The following is a 24,959-nucleotide window of genomic DNA, read 5'->3' on the forward strand; positions in this document are numbered from 1 at the left end:
CCTTCAATGATGTCTTAGTTTAAAGTGCTCAGAGCTGGGACAAGAACGAACTACTGTTGTTTACAAAAGAATATAAGTTCCTAGATACATATAGGATAAATATTTGAAAATCAATAGCTTATTTGCATGAATATGAACAATGATGGAAATACAAAATGGGACATTATATCCTAGTATATTTGAACAATTAACAGTAACCAACATTTGTTGAAGATGAACAATCACTTGATTATATTATTAGTATATCTAATTGTAAAAATTATCTTTCAATATCACCACCATTACTTTGCAGGCCAGAAACAGAGAGCCAGTATTATAAATTGTTATTATGTACTGTTTAAATTAATACTTATGTTTTTGGTTGGTATTTTAACTGACTTGTTAAGAAACTAGCCATACTACTTTTCTAATTTGGAATATGAAACTTGTCAGTACTCTCCCAAAGAATAATTGATTTGGAAAGTTTGAACAAGAGTACGTCTCCCCAAGGAACAATTGACTCTAAAAGAACCGATAATTTGAGTTTTTACCAGTTACCTTGAAATAAGTTTTATGAAACAAATTCCAGTTTGTACAAAGCTGAAGGAGAACAGAGAATTAAATAAAAATTCATGTAAACCACCTATAGTATAGTTTCAAGACAATTATATTAAGTACACAAATCTGGTTTGAATGGGATGCTTAGAAGATGGGCAGAGTGCTAAATGTGTAAGTAATTATGAACTTGGCACAGTAGCTCTGTTTATTTTAAGCTCTCTTTTGCTGCTTTGGTTGAGAATGTTTACTTAACCAGACTCTATTAAACATGCTAAAAACATTATTGCAGATTTTGTCTCTGTGAGCACTTTCAACTGACAAACTACAGAAACAATAAATCATCGGGCATGGTAGATGATGGCAGATGGGCTAAAGCAGACACAAAGTGGACAGGCAGGTATCTCTTTATCTTGGACTTAAAAAAAAAAATCAGTTGAATTAAGTGTTTTTGAAAAGCAAAGGACTGATAGTACTGGAGACTGAAGTCTTCTGTTTTGCAGACACCAGGCTCTGAGCAGAGAGCTGCTGAGCAAGTCCCTCGCTAGCATGCCTTGACCTGCAGGAACTAGATGATTAGCCCTCTACGGTGTCAGGGAAATCCCATGCTAATAACTACTGCGTGGAATATAGTCTCTAAATCTATACTTGATGCAGTTACTGAAAGAGCCTGATATGTACATAACACTTTGACCATCCATGATGCTATCGAAGCATAGGAAAGAAGGAAACTTGTAGGTTTTTCACAGTGCAGGAACAAGGAACTGGGAATCCCAGAAACTTCTGTCAATAATGATCCACGTGGAAACCCAGTTTTTAGCTTTACTATTTCTTTTCCTTCCTCCTCCTCCTCTTCCTTTTTTTCTTCTATCTTCATCTTTATCTTCTTTGTTGTTCCGTCTTTATTTAGCTTTATTGAGGAGGGAGGCTTCTTACTTCCATTTTAAATAATTCCAGTGGTATTTCCTGATAAAATTAGTTAGCTACACACAAACATTTAAACTAATTATTAAAAATAATTTGACTTTTTTCTCTATAAAATTTTAAATATTAGGTTCTCACAAAGTAAGAATTCTCGTATTAACAAAGTTCACAGTAGAGAGGCGGTGATTTTATTCTAAATGATGAAGCTGAAGAATTTTTGCCATACACTATATTTATTATAGTAAACTTGAAAGGCAGTGAATTGGCAGGCAGGAAAAAAACCCATCTGTTTATCTTTACAATTTACATAAATCTCAACCAGAAAAAAAAGGATTTTAGGGCATGGCTATCACAGAAATTATCTGATATGGTTTTCTGAAGTTTATTGACAAAAACCACTCCAGTCACAAATCCATTTTAAGTGGTGTGTGGTCTTGGAGGAAAAAATAACTTTAATTTTATTTATCTGAAAATGGGCATTCTAAAATAGTCCTAACAAGGTTTATAGGAGGTTGGGATTAGAAAATAAGATCACGAGAGAATGGTTATATGCTATATCCTTTTCAAAAAGCAGAATGTGATATTTAAGTAACAAAAATGTACATTTTTAAATGAATTAAAAAACGAAATGTTTTTGAGATCCAAATAAAATGTATTATCATTGTATAAAGTTGTTCACATATATAGAGTCCTTGTGTACCATGGAATACTTCTTACAATAGAGTTTATGATGTAAATAATAAACTTTATATGTCAGTAACCACAGCACCACTTAGGAGAAAAAAGAAAGCCTAAATACATATCAGTTATTTGCATTTATAGAAAACTGCTAAGATGTTATAATAATGAATTAATGCCAAAAATTTAGGAACAATTAAATTCCAGTATAGGCTAGTAAAAATAAGGAACAGGACTTCAGAATCACACAGATCTTGGACAAGCTACATAACCTCTTCTAACCTTATTCTGTTCATCTGCAAAATGGGGAAAATGATTTCATTAGTACAAAATTTTCAAAAAGTTTACCATTAACAATACTCTATTGTACATGGGAAAGTTGCTAAGAGAGATCTTAAAAGTTACTGCCACAAAAAAATTGCACCTATGTGAGGTGATAGGTGTATTAACTAACCTTATTTGTGGTAATCATTGTATATATATATGTATATGTATGTGTGTGTGTATGTAATCATCATGTTGCACATCTTAAACTTAGATAATTTTATAAGTCAATTATATCTCAATAAAGCTGGGAAAAAATTTTCAAGAGGACTTTCATGAGCTAACTTATTTCATGACCTAAGCCCAGTGCCTAAATGTATTCAACTAAAATAGTTTCCTTTACTTTAGACAGTGGGAATATTCTTTCCAAGGATAAGAGACATGTTTCATTTATATTTGTAGCTGTCAGAGTGCTTGGTAGAGCACCTTATCCCTGTAGACATTCAATAAAATCTGCAGGAAAAATGAAGAAGAGAGGGAATAACCTAGTTCCAATTCTAAACTAACTTCTGATCTAGCATAAGAGACAGAACTTACGTAAGTAAACATTTATGTTTAAAATTTACATATACAATAAATACTACCCTAAAGGCACACACCAGCTGCTAAATTATTAAAATTAGGAAAGGAGTTTGTTTTGTTGCTCAGTAGGCATTTTAATATGAGAATTCTATGTCTCTTCATAGTGCTCCTAAAAATAAGGAAAAAATATAGGCAGAAAGACTCACCAGGAGATCCGTACAATAATCTGGGTGTTTAGGGCATGGACGTGGCCAAGACTGTGGAAAAGCATAAGGACAGGAATTTAAAGACACCGAGTAGGTATCCGTGGAACCTGGGAGCAGTCTGGAATGGTAAGCGAACGGATCAGGCCGCAAAGCCCAGAGTCTCTGCCTGGCAACGAGGATGCTTGGAAAGCAGAATAGATGACACGGGGGAGGTCCTGGGTCCCCCCTCCACTTTTTTCCATGTTTAAATTTAGGAGATGGCAGAACATCTAAGTAAAGATGTTCCATAAACAGAAAGAAAGCTGTGACAGGAGCATATAAAAGGTCAGGGCAGAAGAGAAAGATCTGGAAATTGTCTGCACGGAGGTAGGTGGTAAATAAAACTGGGGGCTCAAGCATCCTGACTTGGTCAGAGGATTTGAGTGGCAAACCACATAAACACTTCCTATTTTAATTACATTTTACACATTTTACATTCTTATCCGTTTACAGCTTGAGGACAACTTGAGAAGTTTCTGGTCCAATTCCTTCATTTTACAGACTGGCAGAAGACCGGAGGTGTGATGTGACGTGTGAAGGTTATTAAGCAAGTAAGTTTCCATTTGCTCACATAAGTACAAATATAGATGAGTACAAATATGGGATGATTTAAAATTTTATATTGATAAGTATTTCTATTTACAAATCCTCAATCCTGTTTATGACTATATTTTAGTCATACTTGTGCTGAGTTAAAATATACATATACTTTAAATGATTGACCTAAAGCTATATACACTACCATAATTGGGAAACCCAAAGTTTTCAACAAGTATTAATGTGTCCTTTAAAAAACAATAGGCTGATGGTATTGAAACATATTCACATTTAGAAGCCCTTCCTTACGTTAGTTGGATTGAGTCAGAATAACCTATAGGTAATAAAGGATGTTTTCTAAACCTCAATTTGAGGACATATGAGATTCTTATCTTTTTTAAAGTTAGTCCCAGACATGTTATATGTTTAAGTTAAATGTATGATGTGGGCACTCAAAACTAGAAAAAAAGAGGTATACTTTCCAAGTCACCTTTATATACTTGGGTAAAACCAAAGGAGAAAGAAACCTAGCAGAAACCCAGCATGGCTATATAATCTAAGAGCTCAGCTTTCAGTTGTTTATTTGGAAAAATCACTCCATCACTGTCTTAGCACTTAATCCTAACTGCACAAGTTATTCAACTGACATTAGTCAAAATTTTTTAAAAGGCAAATTAATTTAACTACAAGTTTTACATTGGATTTTTTTTGGGGGGGGTAACATAACCTGTGATTGAATATGATGTCCAATGACAGAAAACTGACTAGCTATGACATTCCCTTTCCGCTTACACATAAATATTGTTTCATATTCTACCCCTAAAGATCCTAAGAAGCAATCATAGTTCCTTTGGCCTGAAAATCCTTTCAATATCTGAAGAAGGCTACCAGGTTCCCTCTGAGTTTCCATGTACCCTGGTTATTTCTCCCATGAATTGTTCTAAATGCCTTGCTCAATTGGTTTTTCTCCACAGTATTTGCCCCTGTTCATTTCAGATTTTCTGTAATGAGGTACAGCATACTAGAGTATACAGAAGTTAACTCAGCAGTTGGACAGATCTTGGAGTTTCTAACAGTCTGTTTGACTGTATATAATTTACTTAAGCTCCCGAAGCCTCAATTTTCTTATGTCAAGTTTGAAATAAGAATAATGACCTCAGGGTCCTGTTGTAATAACAAAATGAGATCATATGTGACTAGTGCCTATTCTAGCTCTCATCAAACCTACGCCTCTAAAGAAAGTCAGACCTGTGCAGGTACAAAGAGGAGCCTCATCACCTCCTAGATTCGGGTATCATACATTATCTAGAAACCAAGGAGAACTGAAATATTTACTTAAATATTTGCCTATTTCACATGTGCACACACATACATCCTCCATAAAGAATTCAGAGTGCAACTGCACAAAAGGTATTTGCATTGAAAATACTTTGCAACAGAAAGGACAAACATACAAAAGGAAAAAGGACTCCATTCTGGCAAAAGGTATAGCAGAGACTGATGAAAACAACTGACATCAGTCATGTTGCACTCTTAGTTTTTTTTTTTTATGTTACCATCTAACTTACTTTATTATTACAATATTACTAAAAGCAATATTACTTTTGTACTTTTCTTCTTATTCTAATTTATATTTAATTTTAAGGTTTTATAAATGCCGTATCTGCCATTGTGCATCTCATTACCAGGTAATATATTTATCAAGGAGAAAAAAGTGTAAGAATAAGCAAACCAAAACCCCTACTATATTGTCAAACAGTGTGAGCTGCTTTTCTTCTGAAATGATTTCCTTCTGTAAGACAATATTTGTTCTTGAGTGATTTGCATATTCCTTATATGATTACCTTACTCCATATCTTCTAGCTTCCGTAGTTCCCTTACTCCAAAATATAGTAATTTCAACCTGTTGCTCTGAAAGATGGCAATGATTGAATTCACACACACACACGCAACCTGTGCAGTAGAAAAATACTGCTGACACTGCCTAAATTTCACTATGCCCCCTGAGTTTCTGTAACGGAGCCTGTTAAGCATCTGCCAGTAAGAAGACGCCACATTTTTTTCAGCATAGGGCAAATAAGAAAACATTCTTTCAGCTGCACTCATATTTCTGGTAACATCTGCACAATGTCTTCATGTCAGAGACCAGAATTAAATATTCTCCCCTTAACGTGGAATGCCCAGCCTGGTCTCTCTTTCAATATCCTCAAGGCTCACTCTCTATTAAGCATGTCCCAATCCCCAACCAGCATATCAGATTTTTTTTTTGTGTGTTCCCATTTTCTACTTTACATACTTCAGTCAGAGTATCTATAAAAACCTAAACGCTCTAATTTGCTTGTTTAGCTGTCTTTCTCTTTAGACCATAAACTTTCTGAGGGAGGGAAAAGTGTCTTACTCATCCTAGAGGTCTGGAACATTACCTAGCTCAACATTTTTTCCCTCTCCAGTGAATCTCTTTATTCAATTATTAGGGCAAAATTATGTAGTGAAATGACTGGCATTGGAATTTAGAAGTTCTGGGTTTCAGCCCCAGTACTCTCAGTTATTAATTGATGTCTTTGGGGAAGTTAATTAACTTCTAGGAGTACCTAAAAAAAGGAGGTCCAGCTAAGTCATTTTAGTCATCTTCCTCGGTTTGAAAGTTCTGAACTCAGTGCTCAAGAATCTCTAATATACTTTATAATATAATGGAAATAATGAAATATTTTTTGAAAGTATATTAATTAGTATACCATTCTAACCAATAAGATAAAATGAGACTGGGTCATTAATGTTGTTGAACATGAAGTTACCATGCAGATGAACATAAAATTAAAGTTTTCTCTCACATTTTAAGTACAGGTTCAGGCTGCTTGGGTAGAATTTACTATACTTCATGGCTATGACATTAGGAGTGCCTGAGAAGGGACAATGTCCTTCCAGAATGATCTGGATTGCTCTCAGAATATCTCCCGTGACAAGAGAATCTGGCTCACCATGTCCATGGGTTATGTGTGGGCGGGCCACGTCTGAATCACTGGCACCAGTGCCTAATGCCACACGTAAAACCCCTAAACCTCAAACTATTAAGTGTTGAGCAAGATATTTAGCAACAGTGGGAATTCTGAAAGTACATCTTATTTTGGCTTAGGATACTTAAGGGAAAGAATAAGTTTTTAGGTTTAAATTGAACATTGAGCATCATTATCACGGTGCTTTCACATGGAAGCCAGGCTGTTAATAAGGAGAAAAAAGCAAATTGCTCACTTTTCAAGCATACGTTTATATGGGGAGTAATTGGCCCACCTTCTTCTGTTTCTGTTGGTTGAACAACATTACTGAACACCCAAATGAGGTCAGCATTCTAAAATTAGTTCTTACCCCTTGTTTTCAGTAAAATGAAGTAGCTCTGTAAACTTACAAGAAGACTTTGCATAAAGAGGTGAAATTTTATGAAGCTGCCATCAATAAGGTATAGAAGAATTGTTAAAATTTGCTTAATTCAAGCTAATATGGAATAGAAAGAGAGACACAGATCGACATATTATGCTTAAGAATGGTTTCCTAAATATTTAAGAGTTTCAGCAGGGAGTCCCTTTAGTCTCAGATTTAGGCATCAGTTTTATTATTTTACTACAATAATGAGAGTGAAAAATTATTTAGCCAAACCAAGCAGACAGGATAGGGATTTGTAGATCAGATGATGGCTATTAATTTATCATGGGAGATAAACTGTGCCTCTTTCTTGAAGGACAGAGCACTCTTGAGACCACATAACAAACCCAAACCCTGTTGAGTGAACCATAAAAGGGGGAATTCAGTTTGCCAAAGAGAGATTTACATCAAATTAACATATCTTGAGATGTTATTCTTCTTCCCTGCAGGGGTATTTCTGTCTAGACACCTAGGAACAGTCATTAGAATCCATGCGCTTCACTCTGAACAGGACTGACAGTACATAAATAATTTGCACCTTCTAACTCGTTTTTACTATAGTGTTTTCCCTACATTATGCCCCTATAGTGAGTTATGTTTCATCCCCTATTTTATTAGAACATTGTTTCTCAGAGACAGTTTCAGAAAGCTTTTTACTTCTGTCTCCATTAACCTCTCCATGTGGTGGGTGCTGGTCTTATCAGATCTCCTTGTTCAGAGGATACTTTTTTAAACTTTTACTTGCAAAATCACAAGGGGTATTTGCACACAATGAGGAGAGAGAAAGTGAAGAGAATAATAAACTTACAATCTTACTTACTTATCCTATTTTTGTCCCCTGGAAATACTACTAAGTCTCTAGAATTCCTTCAAAATGTATAATGTTTGTTTATATAAAGCTATGTATTATTATATTTTACTTCTTTCACAACTAATTAAGAAAAATAATTGAGTATTAGTCTCTTAATATGTAAATGCCATTAAAATCAATGTAATAAGAAGTCACTTGAAAAAAGTCAGAACTTAGAATTTAAATGTCTTTGTAAAAATTAAATTGAAGAATTTAGCTATAGTTATGTGACATTATTAATTTTACTACAAATGTATACTATTTTAATCTTTAATTTGGTTGTGAATGTACTACTTTTAGAAAAGAGGTGATTGAAATAATACAAACCAGTAATCAGCTCAAATTTTGGCCAACTTTGGCAAAGTAGTTGGGTTTCTTAAATATATATTATGGACCTCCTAAAGTTGATTTTTTTTCAAATTATGTTTACATTATTGGTAATCTGCCCCACAGATCAGTGTCTGAAGACAAGCAACAATCAGAAATCAATAAACTTTCCATTAACTTTTATTGAGCATCTAGTCAAAAACTTTAGTCAGTCTTAGAAAAGAAAAATCAAACATAATTTCTGTTTCAAAAACTCAGAATCTTTCAGAAAAATAGATATGATATAACTAATGAATATGGAATCACACAGTGGTATTCATGTTCTAAGGCAGTACTGTCCACTAGAAATAAATTGCAAGCCATAAATGAGAAGCCACATATGTAATTTTAGAATTTGTAGCAGGTCATATTTAAAAAGCAAAAATTAAAAGTGGTGGGGGGTAGGCAGAGACAAATGTATTTGAAAAAATAAGTTAAAAAAATAAAAAAATAAAAAGCAAAAATTGAACAGATGAAATTAATTTTAATATGTTTTATTTAACCTAATATATCCAAAATAGTATCATTTCATGAGTATTTCATAAGAAGAATTATTAATGGCACACTTTTTATCCTTTTGTACTTAGTCTTTGCACGAGATACGGATTTCACATTTGCAGCACATCTTAATTTGGACTCGTCACATTTCAATTGTACAACAGCTACATACGGCTAGTGGCTGCCACGTTGGGCAATGCAGAAAGGGGCATACAACAAGTTTTGACTGAAGATAGAGGGAAAAAGATGAATTCTTCCTCAACCATTAGAAAAACTGAATGAAAGAGTTGACACTTGAGTTTGGCTGGCAAAGATAAATAGGATTTTATTAGGTAAAGTGAGAATAGATTGTGGACAGATTGTAAAACTTTACATTAAGTTTGGATCTGGCTAGGTTTTTAAGGCACAGAGTAAGAGGATGAGTTTTGCTTTCAAATACATGTTGGAAGAAAAGAGAGACGCATTGGAAAATGAAACAAGTAAAACCAAAAAGACCAGTTATATGGTGAAAATTTTAAAGTCAACCTTTCATTCCTCTTTTCTCTTCATCTCCCATATCCAATCCCTCAGGAATTCCTGTTGACTCTACCTTCAAAACATATCCACAATCAGACCACTTCTTTCTACTTCTGTTACCACCCTAGTCTGAGGCACCAGTATTCACTAAATTGTGATAGCTCCTGCCTGGTCTGCTTGCTCTTACCCTTGACCCTAGGGTATATTTTCAGCACAGAAACCAGACTGGAACTTTGGAAATTTACATCAGATTCTCTCCTGAGACCCTCCAAAGTCTCCCCATTTTACTCAGAGGCAAAGTGCCTATGTGGCAGATTAGAATATTCCCAAAGTATCGTGTCCTCTCTACAATAAAATTATGCATTCATCATTCATGCTCTTTGCCATTGAACTTATATCATGTCTCACAAGAGTAGCCAAAGTATACACCCTTGTCCCATTGACTTTAGCCTTGGAAAATGACTGTCATTGGTCAATGAAATAGGTAAAAAATATGATACTTCAGTTCTCAGTCAAGACTTCAAGAGTCATCTTGTGTTTTCACTCAACCCTCTTAAACTATGCCATCTGCTAAGAGAACCCAGAATGAGGAGACATGTGAGACAAATTTGACTTCAGCTTGCAACCTGGACCCACAGCCAGCCAATCCAAGCCAAGTTTAGTAGAAGCACAACTGACCTGTTGACCCCTGAGTGAGAAACAAATGACACTGTGGAAGACATTAAGTTTTGGGTTGTTTGTTATCATCATTATCACTGTAATAGTTGCCTAATAATCCAACAATGGCCTATAACGCCCCTCATGATCTGCACACATCCTCTCCCTCCTTCTCTCTTCCCTCTTTACTTACTATTCTATATTTCATTTACTTCATTTCCAATGCTATGCCCTCCTTGTTCCTCAAATATACCAAGCATGTTCCACCCTTAGGGTCTTTGCACAAGCTAATCCCTCTGTCCAGACCACTTCTCCTCTAGCTGCCTGTATAGCTCACTCCCTTATTTCCTCCAACCTAAATGTCACCTTTTCAATGACATCTATCAGAAAAACCCATTTACAATTGCATGTCTACTTCCCACTCCAAAGATTAAAGGAGAAGGAATATGAGTAAAGTTTCTGGGACCATGCAAATGTTCTATACATGGATATATATTATAGAAGTATATACATGTAACAAAAATTAATCAATTTGTACATTAAGATGTGTGTACATCGCTGTATATAAATCTACAATAGAAAGAAAAACTGTAAATATTGAAAATATTGACCTCTAGTTAGTAGGTTTGCCTTTTACAGTTATCAATTATGAAAGTTTCTCTTTTATATTTGAGTCATTAGCAAATGAAAAAATATGTCATGAATAATGCACACCAAGCCTTTTCTTTGGGGGAAGACAGCTACATATAGGAAGAAATAAGAGTAGATGGAAAGTACCTTCTAGTGCTATAAAGCAATTGGATATAGAAACACACGCGTTATATAGATAGATTTAGATGTAGATACCAAAATAAATACATAATGATAAGACTGATATCTGAACTATTCACTGAGAGGGCCTAAATGGAATGTCACACCAGGAATACTGAGTACAGTCAGCGCCCAGCTCTTGGTTTTCACATACCACTCTCCACTAAAAGAAACCATAGCTCCTTATATAAATGGCTAACTCCCTGGCAGAAGCAGGGAAAGTAAAAGATGAACTGGAATGTCTTGGTACGTCAGAAAGTACGAAAGTGCCCAAGGCACCATGGGGATGTCTCAAAAGGCCACAGCAGCCAGCTGGAAGGAAATGCTACTGGCCAAATCTGTGTATCAAGATAATGATGGAAATGGATTACAATCTATTAAATACAGTAAGAATCTATGAGTCTATCTGCTATAAATAAGTACATGAGAAAATAAACAAATAAATGAAGAATGTAAATGCCTTCTTTACAGTGGAATTTTAATAGATAATGTAGAAGTAACAATGGATTTAGAAAATCATCAATGGATGTCAAAGTGTGATGAGACACAGGTATCTAAATATTCTTAAAGTATCTCCCTACAAATTACTCACTAATTTACAGAGTAAAAATGTTGACTTTACAGTGGAGACACCTCCTGGATCACCATCAGGAAATCAAAGCTAAGATCAACATTGGAACAAGCCAACCTCTTTTGACACCTAATTGACATACTGAAAAAGGCTGAATATCATTTCAGTGCTTTTCCTATAAAAAAAAATGCATAGCATTATTCAAGTCAAGAAGAAACACAGCAAATCCATATCAAACATAATTGGCCTGAACTCTTCAAAATGTCAAGATCAAGAAACACAATTAAAACAAATAAAACTTGACAAAAACATTCAATACAGGACCCTGGGTTGATTTCTGGACTAGGATTTTTAAAAAAAAGGTTATAAAGAATATTATTGGGACAACTGATGAAATATGAATAGGGTTCTGTGTTAGATAACAGTACTGTATCAATATTAAATATCCTGATTTTGATAATTGTAATATAATTATGCTTAAGAATGTTCTTATTCTTTGTAAATACACATTGAAATATTTAGAAGAGACATAACATTTTCAACTGTCTCCCAAAAGTTCAGAAAAAAAAATCTGTATATCTGTGTTTATAAATAGGAAGGAAGGGAAAAAGAAAGGAAGGAAGGGGGAAAAGAAAGGAAACAAAGGTGTTAGGAAGGGAGGGAAAGAAGGAAGGAGGGAGGGAAAGGGAGTAAGAGAACAAATTGAGCAAAATCAATTGGTATATATTGATAATAGGTATGCAGTTCTTTGTACTAATTTTGCAATTCTTCTGTAACTCTGAAATAATATTAATTTTTAAAATGCCTCCCACTGATCATAACCTGCTCAACTTATGCCATTTTTTTCTTTTTTCCCCAGCACTTGCTACCTTTTAACATATTATGTGTTTATTATTTATTCTCTATGTCATTTACCTAGAACAATTAAATGGGGGCAAGGATGGGGTTTTTTTATTGTTTTTTGTTTCACTGATATATTCTAAGCTCTCAAAAAGTGCTTAGCACAGTACAAGTGCTCGATAAATCTTCCTTGCATGAAAAGAGAGAGAGGTGTCAAAGGTGAACTAGGAAGGTGGTGATGGTAATAGAGGAGGTCCCTGAGTCAATGAGAGCTAATAGCATAATAACACATGCTTACTGAGCATTTTCTACACACCCAATATCATTCTCAGTGCTTTACACATATTACTTATTTTAATCTGCAAAACTTGAGAGAGATACTATCATTATCTTCACTTTACCAATTAGAAACCTAAAGCACTGAGAGAGTAAGTAACTTTCCCAAGTAAGTGGTAGGGACAGAAGGAGAAACTCAGCTGTTCTGGCCCTACAGTCCATGATTCTGCCTGAGGCGGAGGCAGTGCGGGGCAAGGCAAAGGCAAGCCATTAGGATCAGACACCCTCGGAGGTGAGTCTTATGCCTGACATGTATTAGCTGTATCACTTTGAGACAATAACTTAATTACTCTGTGACCAAGTTTCCTAATTTAAAAGATGCAAATGACATCTACTACATACAAATGTGAGGCTTATATGAGATAATGAAGACATAGTGTCTAAAAGCACCTGGAACTTCACACTCAATCATTATTAATTTTATACTTCTCTAAGCGAGCGACTAACTTTTGTTGTCATTTGTTTGTTTTTTAGGTTGACCTACCAGATAACGAGGTTGAATAAGCTAGGAAACAGTTGTTAGTCACCATCAATTTCCATTTCTGGAATCATCCACTGTTGGTCTTTAGCATTCATAGACACACTTTATCCTCTCTTTGTTCAACCCAGTATTCTTCATACACACCCCTTCCCCGTGCGGGCAAATCAACTGTCTGAAGGTGGTCTACGCTAGAAGCAAAATATCCAGGTGCAGCATACATTAAATTTGAAGAGGAATGCTCTTGCTCTGTTGTTGAAATGATGATCTGGGGACCTCCAGACGGCCTGTCTGAGTGGGAAATAAAAACAAAATCGTATTTCTTCCCTGAAGTGAGTTGTAAATGGAGAAGAGTGGGAGGATTGGATATGTCTAAATACTACATGAACACTGCTATGACTTTATGAAATATTTTTATTTAACATTAAGGCTGCTCAGTGTGATAATAAAACTGTCAATGATAATTACTGTTCTACTTATTTTGTCACCACAGACTCCCTCCTTGGTGATGCTTTTGGTCTATTACTTGCAATTATGACATAGTTACCTCTTGAGTGAACAATACGAGTATATTTCAATCTAGAGTGTAGGTAGAGTTTTCTGCTACCTTTATGAGTCCCTTATTAACAACAAAAAAAAAGAAGACAAAACTTTTGGTGTTCTTAAGAAAAATGTATCAGGAGACCAAGACCCCCAAACCAAGAGTTTTACTTAAGATTCTGGGGCCCAAAGATGACAGAGCAGGTGAGCAGGAGTGTTTGGATACTGGTGCTTAGATGAAGTTTACTCAAACGGAGGTGTATTTTACCTGTTACACAATATAAATGAGTCCTATTTCTCTACCTCTTCATCAAATTATGTAATCAGACATACCTTTGCTTGGAATCAACATTTTCAACTTTTGCAAGACTTCTTACATTAGCAGAAAGACGTTTTGAATTTAGGCCACACTGTAATATTTATTGATTTCTTAGTTTGCACAAAGCACTCTTCTTAGTTCTTTATACTTAGTTCTTAGTTCTTTATTAGTACATACTAATTCACATAAATCTGATGTTATCAGGTGTATCTTTTTACATATTTATCTTAGATGATTAGATACATAGTTTTGTTTGGTGGGCTTCCCTTGTTTCAATTTGCTGTAATGTAGATACACTTAACAAAGTTTGAAAAAGACTAAAATATCTAATTTTAAAATTCAGCCTTTAGGAATGAATCCAACAATCAACAATTGTTAAAATCCTTAAAATATGACAATGCATTAGAGTTTAGTGTTTTGATTAAAAGCACAAAATTAAACCACGAGAGTGTGGCAAAAGTGTCCTTTTGCTTTCACTTTAAAAGTGAAGCCAAATAAAGTTAACACAGAAGTAGAAATGAGTTCATAGAGGAATCATATGGTATATTACATATTGTTAAAAACATTTCAAAATTTTTAAAGTGATTTTAAAGCCACTGCGCTAGATATAATATCTGTATTATTTTTTGTTAGTATCCACATTTCAAGGTTTCTATAGCTAGTTACACATTCTAAGCATCTGCTAAAGCTCAAATTCTGCTCAGGCTTCCTGTAGAGGAGTTAAGGATTATTTGCTTTTATATGGTTCATTTATGTCTGTGGTATGTGATAAAGGTGGTGATTTCTTGACACAGCAATATAGATGGGCTTTCCCCATTAAAAGCTCTATGGGAGGAGGGGGCCCTTATAAATCACTGTGTGGTCTTGTAAATCACGCAGTGTTGTGAGGTATTTTCCTCCCAGGTTTGGATCAGAATAATAAGCACACATGAAATTGCCAAGTGCATCCAAAAAGAAAGCATAACCACCCAAAACAAACAAAACATAGTCTAATATTATTTTAAGAAAAAATGCTAAAATATTGTTGGTCCCAAATGAAATATTTCTAAGAGTGTTGCCAAGAATATGAATATGGGAATAGGTATATATGTACTCCTATTTTAAATCAAGAAATTATAGATATTAAACCTACAGTAATGCCAGTAACAGTAGAATAAATCATATTTATTGAGCACTAACTCTCCTTGACACTCTGCTAATTGCTTTCCCTTGATTTACTTTGTTTAATCCCCACAATCATACCATGCAGTTAGTATCATATTACAGATGAGAAAATTTACAACTGCCTCCAGCATAGTTACTAGAATATTCTGTAAATGCACCATGATACTTTTCTTTCAAGTCACATCTCCTTTAGGTAAAAATTATTTGACAAGATGTAATCTCCTCCCTAAATTTTTATGGTTACACCTCTAATTAGGACTAAAAAATTATCTTCATATCTACATTTCTTAAATTAAAAAAATAATACTAGGATTTGCATTAACTCTTTCCTATCATCTGTTTCCTAAATAATGATTACCAACAGGAGACATCAATTGAGTATTGGCTGTGTATGAAGTCCAGGTATAAGATAGAGATTAAAAGTGAGAGGAACTGCTGTCCCAAAACTTACACATATACATAAATACACAGACACACACACACAATTTTTTTAGCCTATGACAGTAGGTATATCTTCCAAAGAATGCCCTAGCTCTAAAGGTCTTAAGCTTTAATGGAGATTGAGCTTTATTTATAGTAAGGGGAGAGTTACTATCAATGAAAAATTCTGGCTCATTGTTATCTTTGAAAATACCTTAGTACTATAGAAACAGGTCTGTATCTATATAGAAACATTTGTTCGTTTTGCATTTTCTCAAAATAAATAAAATGGGTGAGTCTTTTAAACACTGAACTTGTTATTTTATAAATGTTTTGAACAGTGATTTGTGAGAGGTTCTATCTAACTAGATTATTCTACTGGGAAACAGACCTGAAATCTCACTGTAACAGAGATGCTACTGTGGAAGTCATCCTGTGCTTGCGGTGATCTTCTGTGGAGCAACAAGGGAGGTCTTTCTTTTTAGATCACTGATATAAGAGTATCAGAGAAAATATGTTTCTCCTGAATTCCTAACGTCTTATTCCTTATGTGTTTACCTTTTCTTTTGGCTGCCAGAAAATTTAGTCTAACTTTTGATTCACCACTAGCAATTTTAAAGAACTATATAGTGTGTATTTCATCAGACTGATTGTATTTTTCTATCTTTATTTTCTCCTAATCTAATTCCCAAATGTTTATCTTATAATTATATATGTTTGTGTATTTATATAAAAATGTATGTAAGTTTGTAAGTTATGTATATGTATGTACCTTAGATACATCAAGTTATTTATAGAATGAATAGAATAAGACAAGGCAGTAATATTTAGAAAAATAAGATCAACAAGCATTCTGACACAATGCTTACCACAGACATGATATTTTTATATAATATATATTCTACTATTTTCCAGGGATAGAGATGTGTGCCAAATCTTCTTGCCTGTAAGTAAAAAACAAAATTACAAGGCAATGTAAGGGACGAAACTTACTCCTATCTTTCACAACTAAGGTCTTATGAATAGACCATGGACCATCAAGCCAAACAGATGTGGATTCCCGGTTCATCTTAGGTCAGGCCATTTGGGGAAGTAGCATGAACAGCCCAACCTCCAAGAGCTTAAGCTTCCTCATTCCAAAATTGGAGAGAATTATTTTTTGCCAGATGTTTGTAAGGGTTAAATGAGATTAAATAAGTTTGACACATAATACAGGCTCAAGCGATGCTGGTTCTGGTGTTAGCCATCTTCTGCACAGAAATCTCTACTCACTAGAAATTCCTACATATACACTAGACATTCTGCAGATGTTTAGTAAATGAATTGTGATGAAGAATTTATAGGGACCTATTTTCCCTTACTGGAATTGGCTGCACAGGAAGAAATTTACTATAACTTTACATCCAGAAGGGACAAATGCTTAATAAATTTTTTTAAGTGATGGTGTCCAGTGCTTGTAAAAATGTATATGTGGTGTGTGTTTCTGCTTGTTGAGATATGGTCAGTCTCACATAATGCTACGTGAGTATATATGAATATGCCACAGATTGTCTGAAGAGGTCTTTGGACTTGTGCATATTATTTAATTTTGATCTAGAAACCATTTTAACACTTTTGATGAAGAGTAATTAAGACTAGAAATATATATACAAATATGTTCATGCAATATTATTTATCATATTAAATTGGTTAGAAATCTACACATTCAAGAGCAGATGATTGGGTAAAGGAGAATGGCTTTAAATAATTGAATTTTAACTGGCCATTATAATGAGACAGCAAAGCATATTACTTGACATGAAAAAAGGTACGTAGTATACTGTTGTGATAAAAGAAAAGAATTTGAAACACCATATACAGAATGACCTGATTTTTTGGAATTAATTCGTACTTCCGTAAAGGAACAAAAAATTACGAGAGTGTATTTTTTTAAAATAAGAAGAATGGTTATGGTTGTCTCTGCAAATGGCAGGTGACTTGTACTTCTTTTAGCCTATCCATATTTCCTAACTTTTCAGTAATAAAGATCTACTACTTACGGAGTAAGAGTCGTTAACTGAAAGACAACTGCTACCAGTCCCTTCTGCATTTTGCTTTTCTGGTGTTATATAGTAAGGCAAGTGGTTTAGGAAAGAATTGAGCATCACATGCTGCTTTTACAATGTGGTCCACATTCCTGTCTTTTTTCTTTCTTTTTTTAAAAATAGATGTAACTGACTGACCTTAAACAGCCTAAAAACACAATAGTTGAGAAGGAGTTTCGTGGGGAGGGTGACTGGGCTTGTGAGATGTTATCAGCACCATTTAGATTCTCTCTCTTTTCTTTTACTTAAGACATGCTGCTATTTGACAAAACTAACCATCCTACTTATTTGTTACAATAGAAATCAATTGCCAGACAGGTCATTTAGTGGAACTTTTGAGCAGTTTTTTGTCACTTTTGATTATCTGGTAGTGCTACAGAAATTTTAATATAAACTTTCAACTGTTAATTACTTTTAGTGATTAGAGTAAACCGGTATCTAGACATCCTGCATGTTATCAAATTAAAGAAGTACATTCTAAGTAGGAAGTAGTACATTCCTACTCAAAAGAATTATCACATATATTCTTAGCCAACCTAATAACATGCCAATAAATTGATGTATAATACGCAGTCTTTAGTATCTAACTTATTACCCTGGAAGGGCTTGAATTTGAAGTGGGAATGTCTGGTTTCTCTGATAAATGTCACCTGCCAAATAATGCTGTTTTTGGCTCTTGAATTCAACATAATAGTCATTTTCCTGTATTTTTAAAAAAGAAATGAATAAATACATCTACACTAGGGCTAAAGTGGTCTGTAAAATGCATTTGTATGATCTGGTTGAGAAGGCAAAACACACACAATAGGAGGACCATCTAAGAGGTGTAAATGGCTAGGGTGTATTTTCCCAAAACACTGCCTGTACTCGTAAAATGAAGCGGTTTGGAAACAGGTCCCACCCTCTTCCACTGACCTTTGGCTCCCATACGTCTTCCTCTCTACCCACCTTCTCAAAATATTCCCTCAGAAGCCTTTTACTCAACCTAAAAATAGCTCCCAGATGTCTTGCTACTTCACTAGGTAGCCTCTCTCTCCTTTACTGAGATTGTATGATTAGGAAAGACAGCAGAAGGGCCTTAACAATAGGACCTTTCTTGGTTCAAAATAAGTTCATTGCTTGGCAGATCTTTTATCTTTTTATGAGTACTGCAGAAATGTAGAAAACTGTTTTCTGTAACTTTATTTATAAATAAGGTTTGGAAGTTTTAGCTCAGTTCTTTGGTTTATAGTTTAAATTTACATGTCACTAATTTTTGGTGGTGCTGCCTCATATATTAAACTAATGAGTGACTTAAACGCTAACCATCTTGCTAAATGTCTTCATTGAATTCTTCACTTACATTGCCATCAAGTATATCCGGTTTTCCCACATCCTATGATTAACAAGTATCACTGAATTCCCTGTCAACGTGGTGGATAAGTGGTTTAACCCTGAGCTTCCATTCTAGAAATAAAAGTCAAGTAAATTAAAAAACCTTTGCATAACACACCTTGGTGAACCAACATGTTTTAAATAGGGCAAAATATTTCAAAGGAGAGTCTTTGTTAATAAGAAAATAGATACCTGTGGTAATTCCTGTCCCCTACTCCTGACTTACTGTGGGTAAAGTTTGTAATTTTGCTGTGGTGGTTACAAAATATCCCTTACCTATGGCCAAACTTGCAATAAAATATCTCCAATAAGAGAGGCAGTGAGACCTGGCTACATTCACAGGCAAGGCATTCGTTTTCAAGAAAGAGTGTTGTTGGAGAACCTCCCTCCTTATTAGTCTCTTTTGTCAACATTTTCAAGCATGGAAAGGGAACAGACCATAGTATGTGACTTTGGGATTCGAATAAAACTGTAAAAATCATGTTTTCATAAGAACAAGAAGTCAGAAAGTAGATCTTCATTGGTTTTCTGCCTGCCATGCAGAATGGCCCCAAGACCTGGTGTGTGCGCCAGCATATCAGCTGACGGTAAAGCAGCATCATCATATTAAAAATGGGGTTCATCAAGCCTTGCTTTCAAATGAACAAAGTTTAAAAAAAGCTTCCAGGTTCAGAAATGTTCTTTGTGCTGTTATAATTAGGTCAACCAAACATTATTTGGTCAACATTAAACCAGAAAGCTGGGTAGCAGTTGAAGTCACAAATAGTTTTCTGTGAACTTGGATGTCTTGAGAAAGGCTGAGATGTTTGCATAATCTCTTCTGTAACAACAACATTCCACAGGCATATTTCTCTTTAAAAAGAAACTCCACACACAGTGGTATTCTGGGTTCAAGGCCTGAATAAAAAGCATCTCAAGTCAAAGTCCTGTTCTAAAAATTGAGATGTAGAGAAGGTCATAAGTTGTTTGACTTCTTTTAAATCATTTATGGGTGACTAAAAGTCACATTGATTCAAAGTACAAATTTACTTAAATCTCTGAACTTGAACTTTTAGCCATCTAACCCAATTCCTCAAAACCTTCCCAAGTGTTTGAGGTTTCTACAAAAAAGTTAAGTCACTGCACAAAACCCAACAGAGAAGGTGAAATGCACAATAAATTTGCTTGCGTAATTTTTCTCAAGGCCTTGAAATAAGAACATTAAATGTACCCTACCACTTTCATGGCATTTTTCCAACATACAAGTCTCCAAGTGTATGAGGAAGGAAACCCCCAAAAATGGAATTTGTTTATAAAATATAGTGCATTTATTCTTACATTTAAACTTCAGTCACCTTCAAAGTATTCTCCATTTCATGCAATATACCTCTTGAGGCTTCTTTTTTTCTACTGCTCAAAACAGTTTATGAATTGGTCAGTTTTGATGCCTGTTAATGCTTCTGTTTTTTGTTTTGTTTTTGTCACCTCTTCAACATGGGCAAAACATTTCCCTTTGAGGAATTTTTTCATCCAGAGAAAAAAATGTTGCTGGGGTGAGATCAGGTGAATAGGAAGGGTCGGGCACCGAGGTCATAGCATTTTTGGTCAACAGCTGCTGACCACTCAGCGTGGTGTGGGCAGGTGAGCTTATAAGTCACCTGTCATGAAATGGGCAAATGCTTTGAAAGAGTCTTCAGAAAAATTCACTGATGCCGAACACAGCCTCTCACAACAACGCCAGTTAACACACTGATACAGATGAGATCCTAGAACACTCACCTAGCATGGAAGCATATGCTACAAGGGACCCACCCTCCAGAATATGATTCTGTTTTCTTTGGGGGGGTCCCCTCTCGTATGTGATACAATACTTATTGTTTAAAAACAGAAATATAAAACCTAGAGATCCAGACCTAAAAAATGAAATGCAAATCTCTGAATTATACTTATTTTGAACATCTTTCTTTCCCAGGACTTTGATCAAGACAGCACTTAGCAAAGCAACATTTTTAAGATGAAATTACTTTGCTTTCTGCATTGAGCCAATGGGAGGTATGCCCTAAATTGTAATGTTTCCTCAATAGAGTTGTATCATATGCTCTTTTAATTTTAGGAATCCAACTATGTGATGAGAGTAACTTTACTAGTGTAATGAAAAATAAAAATTATACACACTATCACACACATTCTTAATTATAGATTGTACATTCATTTGATTATTATACATTAATACATATATATCACTGCACAGATGCATACACAAGTCTAAAACCCCTGAGTAAGACTGCTACCAATAATCTAATGTATAGATGACAAAAGAAAGTAATTGTTGCATGCTTATGTGCTCTACCCTTTTTGGAAATAATGATAATATTTCCAAATAATGATTGTGTTATAAAAGTCTTAGACAACAAAGCTATGATAAGGGGCGAGGTAGTTAAGCAGCTAACCAAAGTGCCCTTTTCCTCTCTCTCTTTTTTCTTTTCTTTTCTTTTCTTTTCTTTTCTTTTCTTTTCTCTTTTCTTTTCTTTTTCTTCCTTCCTCCTTCCTTCCTTCCTTCCTTCCTTCCTTCCTTCCTTCTTTCCTTTCTTCCTTCCTTCCTTCCTTCCTTCCTTCCTTCCTTCCTTCCTTCCTTCCTTCCTTCCTTCCTTCCTTCCTTCCTTCTTCTTTCTTTTCTTTCTCTCTTTTTCTTGGAAGATTAAACATCACTGGAATAAATGGTATATGATGTTCAGGTTAACTCGGATTTCTACATGAGACTTCTTTTCTGGTTGTTGAGGTAAAAATTGATCCCAATCATTCCAAATTAATGCCAGTAAGCAAAATTTAAAATGAATAAATCTTTACTGACCCCCAGCCTCTCTTTTCTGAGAGGTAAATAGCAAAGTATAACTTCCAGCTCTGCCACCAAACCTTAAACCAGCCAGCTGAGGCTTTTATTATCTCACAGACTTCATCAACGGAAACTACAAATATTAATATGTGGGTAAGGCTCTTTACCAGACCAAGCAACCTATTCATTGTCTGAAGTTTAAACCATTCACTATGCCTCTCAGGAAGTTTATTATTTAGGAAATCAAACACACACACACACACACACACACACCCTCCCTCCCCCCACCCCCCCCCCCCCCGCCAAAAGAGGGAGAAAAAAGACTAAGGGAATTTTTTTAGGACACTGACTCTGTGGGTGAACATCAACTAATAAGTAAAGCTATTTTAACTCCTTCTTTAACTAAAAAATCTATTCTTTACAGAAGATTATATTCATACTGCATGTGAAACCAAAAATAAAATGGAAGAACATTCAATTTTTGTTCTGTCCAATAATTACTTTCAAGCTTCTGAAAGTGAAGGCCAAGTTGGTAATAGAACAGTTCCTGCCTATGTGTACTTGAGATTCCAGTATGTGCTGATAAACAGGGTTTGACTGATGTTTTTGACATTAATTACAATGGTCTGCTTACTGGCCTTTTGGACTTGAGTATTTTATGATTCTACTGTAACATGTAGGAGATATACGAGAATAAACAATGAGTTTATTTATCTTTGAGATTCCAATAGCTGCTATTTCTCTGTTTGAAAGTATTACAGAAAAACTGCTAATGGAAAATACGATATGAACTTGCTTTGTGACATAAATAAACTTAAGCTTGTCAAAGTTCTGAGGATCGTCTCTGTCAAAAGAAAGTCTGAGTTCATTGACCTACTTATAGGTTAGAAATGCTTCTAATCAAAAACTAGAAGTATCATAAAGTGCAAAATATTTTATAAACTGAAACAAAGAAAAATAATTTTAAAAGATTTGGAACAAGAAATTGCAACTGTGCCTAGTAAGTAATCTTTATTCTGGTGAATGAAATGACTAATTGTAACTAAGGAGTCAGGGAATATTAAAAGAAAAATACAAATGCATAAAAATGTTACATTATGTTTGGTGTAGCAATATAGCTTTTATTATAAAGGACAAGATAAATTATTTTTTATAAAATATCAGTTTCTCTCACTAAAGAAACATTAAATGCATTGAACATGGGTCTAGAAGATCTAATATCATGTTAGTGGCCAGGCATATATTATTTCATTTAATCTTCTTAATAACCCTATTAAATAAATTCTATTATTCTCCCTTTACATATGACATATGATGAAATTAAGGCCCAAAAGAATTAAGTAGCAGAAAATCACATAGTTAGCAAGTTCAAACCCAGGATGGTTAAACTTCAAAACTAGTGTTTATAAATCCAAGACAATTTGAGCTCTGTTCAGCAAGTTCCTATGTTTTGGAATGTTCAGTTTATTCTAAGAGCTCCAAATATGTGTACTTCATCACAGTTTTTTGTCCCCTCATTCTCTCTTTTTAAATCTCCTGTGGAATAATCTTTGGTTTCATTTCATATTCAAGAAGCAAACTTGTCTATGTGCCCAGAAACTACATGGAATACAGTATGAAACACTTTAATTAAATAAAAATTTTTAATCAATAAAACAAAATGAGAAGTTGATTAAAATTCAACCCATATTATACAAGAAATGGACATGAGTAAGAAAACTCACTCTGGCCTACTACCAATGTTTACAATAGTTTCAGTTTTCATAACTCAAAAATGACTACTTTCACTTTGCATTAACCAATAAAAGTTTTAGGCTACTTGGTTACATGATCAAACCAGTTTGCATAAAATAAGTAATTTCTTATATATAACCTTAAACCTTTAAAAGATGCTTGACTGTTTTTCCAGAATGTCATTGTAGTAAGGGAAAAAATGGTAGGCTCCAAAGACACATTGAATAAGTAATACAGAGAATTGAATGAACATGCAAATTTACTCTAAAACTAACTTTCAATTTTCTGCCCTTTGCTTTAGAAACAGATGCAAAGAGAACAAAGGCCTATTTGGTGACTAAGTGCTAAAACCTTCTGTCATAAGTTTCATGAACTCCAAGTGATTTTCCACAGTTCGAACTTGCCCTGTGAAAACATGCAGAAAGCATCACCATCAATTCGCTGCTTTGTTTTGGACAATTATATCTCCGTGTAATGTTTCCATTCAAGGGAAAAGGACACATTAATCTGAGTCTTTCACAGTATAAACCTGGTGAAACATCACAGGAATCCTCCAAGTAGAACTATTCAACAATTTCTAAATATGGTGAAGTGTAAAGTGCTTATTTTTAGTTATGTATCTACAAGCATATTTGACAACATGCAAAGATTTTCTTTATTTTTTGTGGGGGGTAAGGCCGAGGAGTAGGGATCAGCATTGGGGAGGGATCGGGGGTGGGGAAGTTTAAGCAGGAGATGTATGTACAGACCGTGTTTTTGGATGTATAATAAAAGGTCTACTGGCTGCCTATTTGGATGATGTGAATAAAACTAAAGATGAAATAGGATTACTATCTCATAAAATAGATTAAACTAGTGAACTATAACTCAGACATTATTCATGAATGAGTGAACGCTTCTCTGTTTTTGGACAAATGAAAAACTGCAGATCTTAATGTAACTCTGCCACTGTTTTTTATCTAAGGTCAGTTTAAATCCTTACTAGAAAATGAAAGGCTTTCTAAAGAAACATTTCTGTAACACGCATACAAAAGATACTCAGGGTACACTATGTGCTGGTCAACTTGTTGCATGATTAATGCATACTGGGATAAGGAGGAAAACTGAGATTCAATTCAATTATGGGAGATTTTTATAATCAAGCAAGGCAATTCCAGTTTTCTCTCATTTAGATATAATTTTCAGTTAAATCCTAATAGATGTAACTCTTCACAAGAAGGCATTGCCTGGATGGAGTCCAATGCAGGGAATTTATGTTAATACTCTTTAACGAGACTAGGCAATTTATTTTGGCCTTTTGTCAGATTTTTTTTGAGTAAGTCATGAAGATCCTTTGCTAGGCTTCTGGTTGCCTGAGTCTCCAAGTGCACTTGAACTTCAGAGGCACATTTCAGTACCTTCAGGACACA

At 34.6% G+C, this 24,959-nt stretch overlaps 1 protein-coding gene and 1 long non-coding RNA gene across 3 annotated transcripts in view; one reads left to right on the forward strand and one right to left on the reverse strand.

Moving 5' to 3' along the window:
• The window catches only part of ANGPT1 (angiopoietin 1), a 243,883-nt gene that overhangs the window by 187,187 nt on the left and 31,737 nt on the right, over positions 1–24,959 (reverse strand). The gene's annotated exons all lie outside the window — the stretch shown is intronic.
• Positions 3,446–24,103, forward strand: LOC129084275 (uncharacterized). The gene is made up of 4 exons (XR_008530574.1): positions 3,446–3,561; positions 3,681–3,778; positions 20,956–21,035; positions 23,852–24,103. It is a non-coding gene; the product is annotated as an uncharacterized LOC129084275 (long non-coding RNA).

Source organism: Pteronotus mesoamericanus, unplaced genomic scaffold, assembly GCF_021234165.1.
Source record: "Pteronotus mesoamericanus isolate MK-2021 breed Mesoamerican mustached bat unplaced genomic scaffold, CSHL_Meso_final scaffold_174, whole genome shotgun sequence".
Classification (NCBI taxonomy): Eukaryota; Metazoa; Chordata; class Mammalia; order Chiroptera; family Mormoopidae; genus Pteronotus; species Pteronotus mesoamericanus.